The following is a 17,670-nucleotide window of genomic DNA, read 5'->3' as shown; positions in this document are numbered from 1 at the left end:
GAATATGGAGAAAAAGGGGGGCGGGGTGGGGTACCTTGTAAGAATATGCCGACGAGTAGGTAAACCACCACTACCTTCGGTATTATTGGCCAACGTGCAATCATTGGAAAACAAAAACTGGACCATCTACGATTAAGACTATCCTACCAACGGGACAGCACCGACAGCACCGAAGCATGCATGATAGCACCAGCTGTTCCCGGACGTCTGTGTGATCACACTCTCCGTAGCCAATGTGAGCAAGACCTTTAAACAGGTCAACATTCACAAAGCCATGGGGCCAGATGGATTACCAGGGTGTGTACCAAAGCATGCACGGACCAACTGGCAAGTGTCTTCACTCACATTTTGAACCTTTCCTTGACCGAGTCTGTAATGTTACAGCAGACCACCATAGTCCCTGTGACCAAGAAAGCGAAGATAACCTGCCTAAATGATTACCTCCCAGTAGCGCTCACGTCGGTAACCATGAAGTGCTTTGAAAGACTGGTCATGGCTCACATCCACACCATCATGCAGGAGTCCCTAGACCCACTCCAATTTGCATACCGCCACAACAGATCCACAGATGATGCAATCTCAATTGCACTCCACATGCCCCTTTCCAACCTGGACAAAATTAACACCTATATGAGAATGCTGTTCATTGACTAGAGCTCAGCGTTCAACACCATAGTGCCCTCAAAGCTCATCACTAAGCTAAGGAACCTGGGACTAAACATCTCCCTCTGCATCTGGATCCTGGACTTCCTGACACCCCCAGGTAGTAAGGGTAGGTAACAACACATCTGCCACTCTGATCCTCAACACGGGGGCCCCTCAGGGGTGCATGCTTAGTCCCCTCCTGTACTCCCTGTTCACCCACAACTGCATGGCCAAGCACGACTCCAAAACCATCATTAAGTTTATTGATGACACAACAGTATACCTGATCACCAACAACGATGAGACAGCCTATAGGGAGGCAGTCAGAGAGCTGGCAGTGTGGTGCCAGGACAATAACCTCTCCCTCATTATGAACAAGACAAAGGAACTGATCGTGGACTATAGGAAAAGGAAGGCCTAACAGGCTCCCATTAACATTGACGGGGCTGAAGTGGAGCGGGTCAAGAGTTACAAGTTTCTTGGTGTCCAAATCACCAACGAACCTACATGGTCCAAACACTCCAAGACAGTTTTGAAGAGGGCACGACAACACCTTGTCCCCCTCAGGAGACTGAAAAGATTTGGCATTGTAAGTTACAACCTTTATGGCCCTGGCTGCTGTGCCAGAATAATTTTTCCCTAATGTAAGCTTACGGGTTGTTTGGCTCATTTTTTAAATGTAATGTATAGTTTAGACGTTTGCTTTTTACTTCTATACATCTTTTAGATTTATCTGTGATCGTAATGTCATTAGGCTACTTGCTTTTGCTATTGACAGATATACAGCTATGTGTTATTTGACGGGTATAGGGACAATGACTAATGCAGCCCAATTGGTTGTGCTGAGGTGATACCTGGAGCAGTGTTCTCCTGGCCGTCCACTTTGGTGGTGCTGAAATTGGCAGGAGGACTGATGGTAGCCTTCTGTCCATGGATGGTCCTGAATTGATGGTTGTGGTGTGTGGTGTATGCTGTTCTAATGAGCACATCACAGGTCAGGGACTGATGTTGGGCGATTAGGCCAGGCTCACAATTGGCGTTCCAATTCATCCCAAATGTGTTCGATGGGTTGAGATCAGGGCTCTGTGCAGGCCAGTCAAGTTCTTCCACACCGAACTCGACAAAACACTTCTGTATCGACCTTGCTTTGTGCACGGGGGCAATGTCGGTTTCTGTTTTCATGCAAATTACTGATTGAACGCCTGGAAGAAATCCTCACTGTATTATCTGAAATTTGGCAGTACGCCCAAACACTTGTTTTGAGAACGATATCTCAGTTTCAAGGTCTCAGCTTGGAGAGAAGAAGCCTCGTGAGGTATTGGTATGCCATATGCATGAACCAGTATTGATCGGTCAATTGAGTGATAGTAAATGTTAATGCTAAATTAATTATGAATGATGAATAAGCTAAATCATGCAAATACGGGACGACCCCGTTAGAACTCACTTCAGACTGATACATTATGCATCTAAGTTTGACTGTGACCTATCCAGCCTTCTGTCAATAAAGTATGATTAATTTAAGATTGACTTCGAGTAACCCTGTGTAAGGATTTCCACAACAAGTCTTCCCCAAACTGTTGCCACGTTGAATGTCACTGAGCTTTCAGAAAGGCCATTCTACTGCCAATGTTTTCCTTTGGAGATTGCATGGCTGTGTGCTCGATTTTATACACCTGTCAGCAACGGGTGTGGCTGAAATAGCAGAACCCACTAATTTGAAGATGTGTCCACATACTTTTGTATGTATGATGTATATATACACTGAACAAAAATGTAAAACGCAATATGCAGCAAAGTTACTGTTTGCAAGAGCAAAATCAGTAAATTTAAATAAATGTATTAACATTACTGGGTAGGGGCATAGGCCCACCCACTGGGGAGCCATTCCCAGCCAATCAGAATGGATTTTTCCCAACAAAAGGGATATATTACAGACATAATTACTCCTCAGTTTCATCGGCTGTCTGGTTGGCTGGTCTCAGACAATGCCGCAGGTGAAGAAGCCGGATGTGGATGTCCTGCGCTGGCGTGGTTACATGTGGTCTGCGGTTGTGAGGCCAGTTGGACTTCCTGACTAATTCTCTAAAACAATGTAGGGAGGCGGCTTATGATAGAGAAATTAACATAACATTATCTGGCAACAACTCTGGTGTGCATTCCTGCAGTCAGAATGCCAATTGCATGCTCCTTCGTAACTTGAGAACTTTGTGGCGGCATTGTGTTGTGAGACAAAATTTCAAATTTATAAATGGCCTTTTAAAGTCCCCAGCACAAGTTGCACCTGTGTAATGATCATGCTGTTTAATCAGCTTCTTGATATGCCACACCTGTAAGGTGAGTGGATTATCTTGGCAAAGGAGAAATGCTCACTAATAGTTATGTAATTTATTTTAGGATAAATCATTTGAGAAAAAATATTTTTGTGCGTATGGAACATTTTGGGATCTTTTATTTCAACTCATGAAACATGGGACCAACGCTTTACATATTGTGTTTATGTTTTTTTTCAGTGTGTATATACAGTTGAAGTCGGAAGTTTACATACACCTTAGCCAAAAATATGTAAACTCAGTTTTTCACAATTTCTGACATTTAACCCGAGAAAAAAATTCCCTGTCTTAGGTCAGTTAGGATCATCACTTTACTTTAAGAATGTGAAATGTCAGAATAATAGGAGAGAGAATGATTTATTTCAGCTTTTATTTCTTTCATCACATTCCCAGTTGGTCAGAAGTTTACATACACTCAATTAGTATTTGGTAACATTGCTTTCAAATTGTTTAACTTGGGTCAAACGTTTCAGGTAGCCTTCCACAAGCTTCCCACAATAGGTTGGGTGAATTTTGGCCCATTCCTCCTGATAGAGCTGGTTAAACTGAATCAGGTTTGTAGGCCTCCTTGCTCGCACACGCTTTTCAATTCTGCCCACATATTTTCTATAGGATTGAGGTCAGGACTTTGTGATGGCCCGCCAAAACCTTGACTTTTTGTCTTTAAGCCATTTTGCCACAACTTTGGAAGTATGCTTGGGGTCATTGTCCATTTGGAAGACCCATTTGCGACCAAGCTTTAACTTCCTGACTGATGTCTTGAGATGTTGCATCAATATATCCACATAATTTTCCTGCCTCATGATGCCATCTATTTTGTGAAGTGCACCAGTCCCTCCTGCAGCAAAGCACCCCCACAACATGATGCTGTCACCCACATGCTTCATGGTTGGGATGGTGTTCTTCAGGTTGCAAGCCTCCCCCTTTTTCCTCCAAACATAACGATGGTCATTATGGCCAAACAGTTCTATTTTTGTTTCATCAGACCGGAGGACATTTCTTCAAAAGTACAATCTTTGTCCCCATGTGCAGTTGCAAACCGTAGTCTGGCTTTTATATTCCGGTTTTGGAGCAGTGGCTTCTTCCTTGCCTAGCGGCCTTTCAGGTTATGTCAATATAGGACTCGTTTTACTGTCGATATAGATACTTTTCTAACGGTTTCCTCCAGCATCTTCGCACCAAAGTACATTCATCTCTAGGAGACAGAACGCGTCTCCTTCCTGAGCGGTATGACGGCTGATATTTGCGTACTATTGTTTGTACAGATGAACGTGGTACCTTCAGGCATTTGGAAATTGCTCCCAAGGATGAACCAGACTTGTGGAAGTCTGATTTATTTTGATTTTCCCATGATGTCAAGCAAAGTGGCACTGTTTGATGGTAGGCCTTGAAATACATCCACAGGTACACCCCCAATTGACTCAAATGATGTCAATTAGCCTTTCAGAAGCTTCTAAAGCCATGACATCATTTCCTGGAATTGTCCAAGCTGTTTAAAGGCACAGTCAACTTAGTGTATGTTATCTTCTGACCCACTGGAATTGTGTTACAGGGAATTATTCTGTCTGAAATAATCTGTCTGTAAACAATTGTTGGAAAAAATACTTCTCTCATGCACAATATCGATGTCCTAACCGACTTGCTAAAACTATAGTTTGTAAACAAGAAATTTGTGGAGCAGTTGAAAAACTAGTTTTGAAAAACTCCTGACTTCAAATGTATATACAGGGAATGAGGTACAGCCTAGGCCATAGAGATGAGTTATGGGTCTATTCTCTAGTTTACAAGGTCCAAAAATGTACAATAACAGGCAACTCATATGGTGTATTTTGATCACACCATCGCATGAGCTCTCTCTCTGTCCTCCCAGCCATGGGCGTATTCATTATGGAAACCGTTTACCGTTTATAACCAAATGGAATTAAACAGAGCAAAACAAGAGTTTCTATTGGACAAATTTAGGTAGGTCCCTGTTTCGTTCCATCTCCTTCCATTTAGGTAACGTTTTGCCACAGAATTGGTGTAATGAATATGCCCCAGTTATTTTGGCTTCTGTATTTTATTTTCAGCAAGCAAGAGCAAGCTGTAGTAGTATATAAAATGCCCCAAATGTTTTTTAAGTTAACAACAAGCAATTGTAGGTCTAGTCTAGCTTTTCCTGGGACTCCACGTGCTAAAGAGGAATTATTAGGAATAAAACTGCAGTGAAAAGGCCTAGCCTAAAGATCTACCCAATGAATTTACACAGTGAAATATTTATATGAAATTACAGGCAGCCTAGGAAAAACATCTCTTGAAAAAGGAGAACAACTGGTAGACATACAGATAGTCCAGCAATCCACATGGACTGTTGTCCTCCGCATTTGGTAGAACCTCCAACACCCATTTTAATCCATTTACTTTTTTGTGCATTGAGGAACCATCTCCTTTTGACTCCAAAATTCCATTGAACTTTTCTAGACTCTTCAGCAGACAGAGACTGCAAGAAACCCTTAAATTATTGTGAAGATACCTTCTTTTTTTTAAAGCGAAATGCCCACCCAGCCGGGCTCATCAAGGAGGGAGGGAGGGCGGGAGAGGGAGAGACAGAGCGGCTTTTTTTTCTGTCCTTTTTTTTAAAGAAAAGCACATTTTTTGACCATTTAACATCAAATTAATTCAGAAATACAGTGTAGACATTGTTAATGTTCTAAATGATTATCGTAGCAGAAAACGGCTGATTTTTAATGGAATATCTACATAGAAGGCCAGCATCCCGGAGTCGCCTCTTCCCTGTTGATGTTGAGACTGGTGTTTTGCGGGTACTATTTAAAGAAGCTGCCAGTTGAGAATTTGTAAGGCATCCGTTTCTCAAACTAGACACTCTAATGTACTTGTCCCCTTGCTCAGTTGTGCACCGTGGCCTCCCACTCCTCTTTCTATTCTGGATAGAGCCAGTTTGTGCTGTTCTGTGAAGGGAGAAGTACACAGCGTTGTACAAGACCTTCAGTTTCTTGGCCATATCACGAAAGAAATAGCCTTCATTTCTCAGAACAAGAGTAGACTGACAAGTTTCAGAAGAAAGTTATTTGTTTCTGGCCATTTTGAGCCTGTAATTGAACCCACAAATGCTGATGCTCCACATACTCAACGAGTCTAAAGAAGGCCAGTTGTATTGCTTCTTTACTCAGAACAACAGTTTTCAGCTGTGCTAACATAATTACAAAAGGGTTTTCTAATGATCAATTAGCCTTTTAAAATGATACATTTGCATTAGCTAACACAATGTTGCAACACAGGAGTAATGGTATGTGATAATGGGCCTCTGTACGTCTATGTAGATATTTCATGAAAAATATGCCTTTTCCAGCTACAATAGTCCTTTACAACATTAACAATGTCTAGACTGTATTTTGGATCAAATTTATGTTATTTTAATGGACAACAAATATGTGTAGTGTATGTAATCATAAAGTGTGCATGTTCAAGATAGCATGCATAGATCATTGCAGGTCTGTGGAGAACTTCACAGTTGCTGTAATAATCTGTGCAGAATCTCAAACGGCATTGATCACTTGCACCATGCACTTTTAATGTAATCTCAACTGCAATCCAGCTATTTTGGATTTGCTATTAGATGAAGCACAGTGATATCAAAATATGTTGTTTAAATAAACAGAATATCTGACACTGTATACCAATTTGAACTGATGTGCTTTTAAATAGTTGAAAGTGCAGTGATAAATATTTACATGAAAACTAACCAAAAGTCAGACATTGTTTTCTCATTGGAATTTGGTTGTGCTCTTATATTGTTGATTTATGGCTGTCTTTATGAGTGGGTGAATATAGGGTGAATCTCATTGATCAATGTCTAAACCAAATATTATCAAATTATCCATTTTGAAATTACATAGTGTGCCCAGTGGGCAAGGTCAATAAATTAAGCCAGAATTGGATAAGTTATTTTTTGGGTTTAGTTGTGTTTTTAGTTTAGTTGTTTTGAGTTCGCTGCATGGGCATAACTGTATGATGTCACACATGTTGTGTTAAATGCATCTTAAAGTGTAAGCACATTGAAAGGATTTGAGAGACTGCTTAAATTTGAAGGGGAAAGAGGGGTGGGGGAGAAGCCTTTGTTTCGGGTTTTCTTTCCAATCCTCGGCTATGCCTGCATGTAAAATCGGTAATTATCTCCCGCATGTCAATGTGGCTCCTTTGAAAGGTGTCAGAAATCTGCCTACACAAAGAACTTGATGATTGCACTTGGGCTTTAATCACTTGGTTTCTGAAGTATTTTGCGGGTATGTAAAACTGTTGTTATTTTTCCTTCAAATATTTATTAATTTAACTCCAAAGAGGCATATTTAGTTTTTATTATTAAATGTAGAGCTCTAAAGATCATAAAAAGTAAGACTGCAGATGTGAACGGTGGTGAAAACAACTTCTTCAACAGATATTTGCTCATCTTGTTCTCGCCTGAAAGATGTGTGTTCATTCAAAAGTGTAGCTGGAGTCTGCGGGACTACTGAGTTATAAAAGTCTGTGTGCTGACCATATCCAAACACTGACCTAAGCCCTTGTCGAGTCACCTTTGCAGGATGCTCAGCTTTTTTAAATTGGCAAGTTCTGTAGGCCTATCCTCCACACATATTTTTGAAATATATGGTTTGTAGCCTAATTGTTCAATTTCTGAAAAATGTGACTTATCACATACTTTTATGAGGTCCATGTTGCTGTGTGAAGCCTTAGTCAGTCCGATTAAACTTTACTTCTTCCCTGCTTCTTTGTGTCAAAAGAAAATGGCAGACAGAGCACCAGTAGACTTTTTGTTTCCACCAACAGGTTTGGAATATGCTACACCTACTTTCATGACATATATCAAGTCTAAAATCATCTTATATAGTATACTTTGCCACTCCAGCCTTCAGGAATTGGGTTGGAAGTCAGAAAGTGGTTACAACGTTATCAAACAGCATGTCCGTAACACATTTCCAACAATCCAGTAAAACGTACCTGCCTTAGGCACCCTGCGCTCCCTACAGAGCTAGATGTTTCCTGCTAGAATAAGACCCTCCCCAATCCACAGTAGCCTAATCTCAGGCTAGCCAACTGGACCCTATCCTTCCAACCAACCCCTTAACAGCCATTACTCTACATACAGAGGTTTAGATAGCTAAGCAGTCTCTCTCACATCCAAATACCCACTCCCTTTGCCACCTCTGACCCAATCTCTCCCTTATTTCTTATGTGAACCTTATTCTCAGGGTAGGCGTACCCCGAACTGGTTGCCCGTGGGTGATTTTTTTTGGACCCCCAAGTTTTCTTTTTTAGATGTTTTGTTTATTGTTGTACATACAAGACTGTTCCAAGGTATTCCCAAGCATAATGGAGAGATATACGGTGCCCTCCATAATTATTGGGACAATGAAGCACTTTCTTATTTTGGCTCTATACATCAAAACTTTGGATTTGAATTCAAACAATACATATGTGGTTAAAGTGCAGACTGTCAGCTTTAATTAATTTGAGTGTATTTTCATCCATATCAGGTGAGCCATTTAGAAATGACAGCACTTTTTGTACATAGTCCAAAACAAACAGCCAATGCATCCAACAAAGCTTGATGTACTCATTGCATGCTATGAATATGAGACCAAATACTTAACTTTTGACTATTTTAATAGACATAAGGGATTTTGTCCCAATACTTTTTGCTCCCCTAAAATTGGGGGACTATGTACAAAAAGTGCTGTAATTTCTAAACGGTTAATGGATGAAAATACCCTCAAACTAAAGCTGAAAGTCTGCACTTTAACTTCATAGTCATTGTTTGAAAATTACATATTGGTTTCCTTACACTGTAAGCTGTCTATGGACAAGGTATGACAGCAATCCATGCTTTGGTTTAGTTTCCCTGGCACCGTAAATCCCATTCAGTCATGGGATTGATATTAGCATTTTTCGCGCATGATGTAAAAACATCTCAGTGACTTTGTTGAGCTTCACAATCAATTTAAGATACTCTTGGATGATTTGGACATGTGTGAAAAAATGCATCTGTCCCATGACTTCAATGGAATTGGTGCTACAAATGCTAAAACATTAGCATGTGGAAACAGTGCCAGGCAAAATAAACCAAAGCATGGATTGCTGTCATACCTTCTCCAAGTATTGAAAAGCTCAAAATTAGGCAAGAATCAACAGGGTGGAAATACAAACAATGAAAAGAAGACAGAAATGGTATGTGTGTATCTGTGTGTGAGAGTGTATGTGGGGGAGTGTGCGGGTGTGTTAGGAGATGAGTGTCCCTGTGTGTTTGAATGAGTCTGATGAGATGAGTGAGTAAGGAAAGCAGGTGGGAATGTCTGAGTCCAAGTGTGTCTACGATTAAGAGTTGTGTCTTAGAGAGTGAGTCTCTAAGACAGAGATAGGAAATATATATATTAAAATAATAAGATAATGTAGTGAATAAAAGCAGTGAAACATAGAAATACATTTTTTCCTATCATGAAGGAATGGTGCCCAACCCTACCTACCATAGACACCCACCTGAGTGGCCTAATGAGCCATCCTTACTCATTTGAAAGACCTAATGCAAGTAACCTAAGTAGCCAAAACAGAAAGCTGAACATGGTCAGAGACCCACTAAAGCAGCACCGCCCTCATGAGTCTGAGAATAAAATTCTCAAAGCTGCTAAGAGAACTTTGATGACCCTGTACCTCGCCGGTGGGAATTCCGGTGGAGTACCCCCACCCAGGTAGTGGCAGTGCTGGCAAAACTGGCTGCAGTAACCCATACAAGGAGGGTCACACTCAGACAATCAGAGCTGGGGCAGAATACTGTGGCCATGGCAGCACAACATAATTTCAAAGGTCTGACTGCACAGAATTGCCGGGGATGATGGTTTTCCTCGGGGGACCAGCGTGTGTCTGTGTTGCGGGGAATCTGAGCCCCATCAGCCAGGACTAGGCATTAGGTAATCAAATATTGTATCCATTTCACAGTTGTTGCTTTGGAGTAATGTTGGGGACTGTAGGTCTATATAGAGTTAGTTGGAGCTACATTATGTTTAGCAGGGAATCTATAAATGGTACAGCTAAGTGATTAACGGATATACATTTATTCTGATGGTACTGGTAGGATAAGTATATATACAAATAGTGGCAATGATAGTGGTATCTCAAAATATAACCCACCATGGTAATTGGTGACCTGAATATAGCTAGCTATAATTACAATGGTTTGGCTGATAATAGAAAAATAAGAACAGTTTTTTCATGGCTAAAGGAGAAGGACTAATATATTTATTGTTTACTGGGAACTCATTCAATATATTCTGACCAAGTGGCCTGGGAAAAAGAGTGGGATTGTGAAATCTATTTCTGTCATGGGTTAAGGAATTCAAAAGGACTTATGATCCTATTAAAAAACAAAATCTAGCTTGAAGTGCATTCTGTTAAAATAAATCCTCAAGGAAGATGGATTGCATTGAACAGGCTACTTGTTGATTAACAGATATGGCTCATATATCTATGTGGACCGAATAATGACGATCCAAACTTCTTTGAATATGTACTATAATCTAATTAGTCTCCAAGATAAAAAAAATAACTCTATATAATGGTTGGGGACTACAACACAGTTTTACGTATGTCAATAGACCATAAAGGCAAGCACACTACCAACTAACCCTCTGGTGCTTAAGTTAAGTCTACCCTCTCCTTTTTCGAACATTCTGTTAAAAATCGCGCAACATTTCAATGTCCTGCTACTCATGGCAGGAATATAGTATATGCCTATGATTAGTATGTGTGGATAGAAAACACTCTATCCACCAGTTTCTAAAACTGGTTAAATCACGGCTGTGACTATAACAGAGCGTGTGTTTCATCGAAAAGCGCAAGAAAAACTGGTCACTGAAAACTGAAAAATATATCCATGCACCACTTGCATAGTATTATTTAAGGGGCACCAAAATTAATAGGGCCAAGGATGCAATTCCTACAGCTTCCACACGATGTAGCCAAAAACGTCATTTTCATTGACAAAAATCGTATGTGCCATGACAAATAGATCCGTCATTCCATCCAGCCTACAGCAATCGATTTTGGAAGAGAGAAAAATGGACATTGTTTTCTTGAGTAGCTGCTATTGAATACAGATCGCCCAGTGATCAATTTGATCGCTTATTAACGTTTACAAATACCTAAAGTTGGGTTACAAAAGTAGGTTGAAGTGTTTTGTCAAAGAATATAAGGAACTTATATAATTTTAAAAAATGACGTTGCGTGTTGGAAGAGTGCTTTTTTCCTGAACCAGACAGTCTATACAAATGGATATTTTGGGCATACATGGACGGATTTAATCGGGAAAAGACCCAATTGTGATGTTTATGGAACATATAGGAGTGCCAACAAAGAATATCATCAAAGGTATTGAATGTTTTATATTTTATTTCTGCGTTTTTGTGTAGCGCCGGCTACGCTAATTCTTTTGTTTACGTCCCCTTCAGGTATATTGGGGTGTTGCATGCTATCAGATAACAGCTTCTCATGCTTTCGCCGAAAAGCATTTTAAAAATCTGACTTGTTGGCTAGATTCACAACGAGTGTAGCTTTAATTCAATACCCTGTATGTGAGTTTTAATGAACGTTTGAGTTTTAACGAGTACATCTAGCATTTAGCGTAGCGCATTTGCATTTCCAGGTGCCTACTTGTGACGTCTGCATCTCAAGTAGGATCAACAGGTTAACTTCTTGGTGACAGGGGGGCAGTTTCGAGTAGCTTGGATGAATAAGGTGCCCAGAGTAAACTGCCTGCTACTCTGTCCCAAATGCTAATATATGCATATTATTAGTAGTATTGGATAGAAAACACTCTGAAGTTTCTAAAACTGTTTGAATGATGTCTGAGTATAACATAACTCACATGGCAGGCGAAAACCTGAGACAAATCCAACCAGGAAGTGGGAAATCTGAGGTTTGTAGTTTTTCAACTCTTTGCCATTCCAATATACAGTGTAAATGGCGTCATATTGCTCTTCCTAAGGCTTCCACGAGATGTCAAGTCTTTCGAACGTTGTTTCAGACTTCTACTGTGAAGGAGGGGGGAATGAGAGCTGATTGAGCCAGGTGTCTGGCAGAGTGCCACAGGCTCAGAGGCGCAGTCACAAGAGTGTTAGCTCTCATTCCATTGCTTTTCTACAGACATAGGAATTCTTTGGTTGGAACATTATTGAACATTTATGATAAAAACATTTTATACTTTGTTTGACAACTTTCTACGGGCTGTAACGGAACTTTTTGAACTTTTCGTCTGACGTTCGGCTGGACCTGAACGCGCGTTTGGATTTGTTTACCAAACGCGCTAACAAAAGCAGCTATTTGGACATAAATGGACATTATCGAACAAATCAAACTTTTGTCGTGGAACTGCGATTGCTGGGAGTGCATTCTGATGAAGATCAAAGGTAAGTGAATATTTATAATGCTATTGCTGACTAATGTTGACTACACAATATCGCGGATATCTTTTTGGCTGCTTTGTTGTCTGAACGCTGTACTCAGATTATTGCATGGTTTGCTTTTTCCGAAAAGGTTTTTTGAAATCTGACAGAGCGGTTGCATTTAAGGCGAAGTATATCTCTAATTCCATGTATAACACTTGCATTTCTGTGAATTGATGTGGCTCTTTGCACAATCACCCCATGTTTTAGAACAACTGAATGTAACGCGTCAATGTAAAATTCGATTTTTTTATATAAATATGAACTTTATCGAACAAACATACATGTATTGTGTAACATGAAGTCCTATGAGTGTTATCTAATGAAGATCATCAAAGGTTAGTGATTCATTTTATCTCTGTGCCTTTTGTGACTCCTCTCTTTGGCTGGAAAAATGGCTGTGTTTCTCTGTGAGTTGGTGGTGACCTAACAATCGTTTGTGGTGCTTTCGCTGTAAAGCATTTAAAATCAGACACTGTGGCTGGATTAACGAGAATTGTATCTTTAAAATGGTGTAAAATACTTGTATGCTTGAGGAATTTTAATTGAGATTTTTGTTGTTTTGAATTTGGCGCCCTGCACATTCACTGGCTGTTGGCGAGGTGGGACGCTACCATCCCGCATATCCAAGAGAGGTAAAATCAAGCTAGTCGGATGAATTATTTTCTTGTATCCTTTTCCATTGTGCCAAAAGTGAAAAAAATATTGATTGAGGATCGAATGCGATCAGATCATCAACTTACATATCCCTCCAAATAACTATGCCAGACTTTCCATGAGGACAGGGATATTGGAAATCGAATCAGAGTTTATTGACTGACAGTACTTTCATAACAAAAACAAAATAATTCATAACTGACTTTTTCTAGCACAATACAGCGGACCCACTTATCATATGTGATGCTTTTAAATGTGCCTTTAGATGACATTCAATTACATTTTCATCCTAAAAACTGAAACAGTATCGGTCAACTGAAAAAATACAACAGAAATAGAAAAGCTAACTTTACACATCAATGGTGTTGATACATCTACTACAAAGCACTGAATAATCTAGATGCAAAACAAAAAGGGGTTTGAGGAACTTATTCAGGAAAGATCAAGTTTCACTTACCTAAAAAAAACGTTGCAAATTGGATGGAGAACAAAACCTCAATATAGAAACATAACCAAAGAGAACCAACATAAAATTGTTACAAATGATGGAGGAATCCTTCTCACCAAACAAGATTTTTAATGAGGAACTAAAATATTCCTCCATCCTCACTTGACGATGAGTTTTATGATATTCTTCTCTCCAAAAATTGTTAAACTATCTGTGTCTTAAACAAATATTGTAAAGGCCTATTTGCTCTGGATGAACTATGGTTGGCAATTGATTCCTTTCAGAAGGGGGAAATCCCATGGCCTTGATGGCATTCCAATAGAGATATACACTATACGTGTATATAAAAAAGTATGTAGACACCCTTTAAAAATAGTGGATTCTGCTATTTCAGCCACACTTTGCTGATAGGTATATATGCTGACAGGTATATATGCTGACAGGTATATAGTGCACACAGCCATGCAATATCCATAGACAAACATTGGCAGCAGAATGGCCTTATTGAAGAGCTCAGTGACTTTCAACGTGGCACCATCATAGGATGCCACCTTTCCAATGAGTCAGTTCGTCAAATATCTGCCCTGCTAGAGCTGCCCCGGTCAACTGTAAGTGTAACTGTATTGTGAAGTGGAAACGTCTAGGAGCAACAACGGCTCAGCGCAAAGTGGTAGGCCACAAAAGCTCACAGAATGAGTGAGTAGTGCGTCAAAAGTTTCCACACTCACTACTGAGTTCCAAACTGCCTCTGGAAGCAGAGTCAGCACAATAACTGTTACACAGATTCTCTAGTGTTATCGCAGTTTACATACAGTACCAGTCAAAAGTTTGGACACACCTACTCATTCAAGGGTTTTTATTTATTTGTACAGTTTTCTATATTGTAGAATAATACTGAAGACATTAAAACAATTAAATAACTCTTAAGGAATCATGTAGTAATCAAATCAAAATATATTTTATATTTGAGATTCTTCAAAGTAGCCACCTTTGCCTTGATGACAGCTTTGCACACTCTTGGCATTCTCTCTACCAGCTTCATGCGATTGACACCTGGAATGCATTTCAATAAACAGGTGTGCCTTGTTAAAAGTTCATTTGTAAACTGTATTTCCTTCTTAATGCGTTTAAGACAATCAGTTGTGTTGTGACAAGGTACAGGGTGGTATACAGAAGATAGCCCTATTTGGTGAAAGACCAAATCCATATTATGGCAAGAACAGCACACATAAGCAAAGAGAAACGACAGTCCATCATTACTTTAAGACACGAAGGTCAGTCAATACGGAACATTTTAAGAACTTCTAAAGTTTCTTCAAGTGCAATCGCAAAAACCATCAAGCGCTATGATGAAACTGGCTCTCATGAGGACCGCCACAGAAAAGGAAGACCCAGAGTTACCTCTGCTGCGGAGGATAATTTAATTCCAGCCTCAGAAATTGCAGTCCAAATAAATGCTTCACAGAGTTCAAGTAACAGACACTATCAACTGTTCAAAGGAGACTGCATGAATCAGTCCTTTATTTATTTTATTTATTTATTTAACCAGGAAGGTCTCATTGAGATTTAAAATCTCTTTTTCAAGAGCGTCCTGGCCAAGATAGGCAGCACCAAGTCATTACAAAAATTACAGACAAACAACATGAAAAACTCACAAGTGTATAACAAAATCAAAAACAGCAAATTACAAACATTGACAGGTCAGTGAATCAGTCTCAAGATCATTCATCAGTGATTTAAAAATACCAATCGGGACAACTTCTTCCAGTTCAAAAGCATTTTGTAAGGCGTTCCAAAATGTTGGTGCAGAGTACATAAAGGCCCTTTTACCAAATTCAGTTCGGACATTTGGAACAGTTACTAGGATAAAGTCCAGAGAACAAAGAGAGTGCCCACCACATTTCTGAACAATAAAAATGCCCAAATAAAAAGTTAGTAAACCCAAAATGTCTTTGTAAATACAAGTAAACAAGTGCCTGAGACTACGAGTGACTAGAGAAGGCCAGCCAACCCTGGTACAAAGTGCAGTGGTGCGTAAGGGTTTAGCAGTTTAAAATAAATCTCAAAATGCCATGGTAAAGGGTATCAATTGATCTCAAACACTGAGCAGAAGCATTCATATATAAAATATCCCCATAATCTAGTAAAGGCATAAATGTAGCCTCCTTCTGGCTTCAAAAGAAAAACAGGCTTTATTCCTAAAATAAAATCCCAATTTCGGATTCCATTTTTTGTAAGTTGTTGAATATGCAATTTAAAAAAAGAGGCCATCAATTAAAATTCCAAGATATTGGTTGAATTGCTGCAAAGAAACCACTACTGAAGGACACAAATAATAAGAAGAGACTTGCTTGGGCTAAGAAACACGAGCAAAAAAATTAAATTATATGCTATTAATTACTCACAGACATAATTCAAACAGTTTTAGAAACTTCAGTGTTTTCTATCCAATAGTAATAACAATATGCATATATTAGCAATCTAGGACAGAGTAGGATGCAGTTCACTATGGGCACGCAATTCATCCAAAGTGAAAATACTGCCCCCTATCCTCAACAAGTTTTAAGAGGGTTTGAACGATGCTGAATGGGTGTGGGCAAAGAAGAGCTCTCCAGTAGGTACCAAAACATTTAAAGGCCATTTTCTCAATAGTGAGTTACAAGTTTGTCAACTTTCAAAGCAGAATTACAATTTCAATTACAATTTCAATTGTTCCTCAAATGCTGTGTATGACATACCTACTGTAGCTCTGTGTCTCTGCTTTTATCCAATGTAAAAAACACAATTGCTACATAAGACCGAATCAAGTCGTCGATCACATGTGCTTAACAAGTCACATAACAAGTTGCAATTATCTGTATGGTCCCTCAGTTAAGCAGTGAATTTAAAACACAGATTCAACCAAAGTCCAGGGAGGTTTTCCAATGCATCGTAAATAATAATATCCTTTCGAGCATGGCGAAGTTATCAATTACACTTTGGATGGTGTATCAATACACCCAGTCACTTCAAAGATACAGGCATCCTTCCTAACCCAGTTGCAGGAGAGGAAGGAAATCACTCAGGGAATTCACCATGAGGCCACTGGTGACTTTACAACAGTTACAGAGTTTAATGGCTGTGATAGGAGAAACCTGAGGATGAATCAAAAACATTGTAGTGACTCCACAATACTAACCTAATGACATATTGAAAAAGGGAAGTCTGTAAACAATACAAAATATTTGAAAACATGCATCCTGTTTATAATAACGCACCAAAGTCAAATCTGCAAAATATGTGGCAAAAAAAAATACTTTATGTCCTGAAGACAAAGCATTATGTTTGGGGCAAGTCCAACAAAAAACATCACCGAGTATAACATTTCATATTTTCCAGCATGGTGGTGGCTGCATCATGTTATAGGTATGCTTGTCATCGGCAAGGACTAGGCAGTTCCTTTAGGATAAAAATTAAATGAACTAAGCACAGGCAAAATCCTAGAGAAAAACCTGGTTCAGTCTGCTTTCCATCAGACACTGGGAAACAAATTCACCTTTCAGCAGCACAATAACCTACAACAAGGCCAAATATACACTGGGGTTGATTACCAAGACAACATTAAATGTTCCTGAGTGGCCTAAATACAGTTTTGACTTAAATCAGCTTGAAAATATGGTAAGACATGAAAATGGCTGTCAACAGTAGGAATGATCTACAACCAACTTGAGCTCTTAGAACCGAGCTCTTAGAGACTTACCCAGAAAGACTCAGAGATGTAATCGCTGCCAAAAGGTGACTAACATGAATTGCCTCAGGGGTGTGAATACTTATGTCAAATAGATACTTATATATTTTTTTATCAGTTTGCTAACTTTTTGATTTATCAGGTAAATCTAAAATTATAATGTATAAGTGTGATGTCAGGAAAAGTTGTATATGCTAGCTAACATTTCCAAAAGCTAACCAAACAAAACATAATTATTTTAAGTGTTTTAGCCTTCATGTGCATTAGTAGCACAATATCTAATTTATTTTCATTCGTTTTTAATTACACTTGTATGTTGACTTCTCAATATTGATGTTGGTTTTAAGTTTTGGCTGCTTAGCGGATGTACAA

Source organism: Oncorhynchus mykiss, chromosome 12 (assembly GCF_013265735.2).
Source record: "Oncorhynchus mykiss isolate Arlee chromosome 12, USDA_OmykA_1.1, whole genome shotgun sequence".
Classification (NCBI taxonomy): Eukaryota; Metazoa; Chordata; class Actinopteri; order Salmoniformes; family Salmonidae; genus Oncorhynchus; species Oncorhynchus mykiss.
This window is presented reverse-complemented; position numbering follows the sequence as displayed.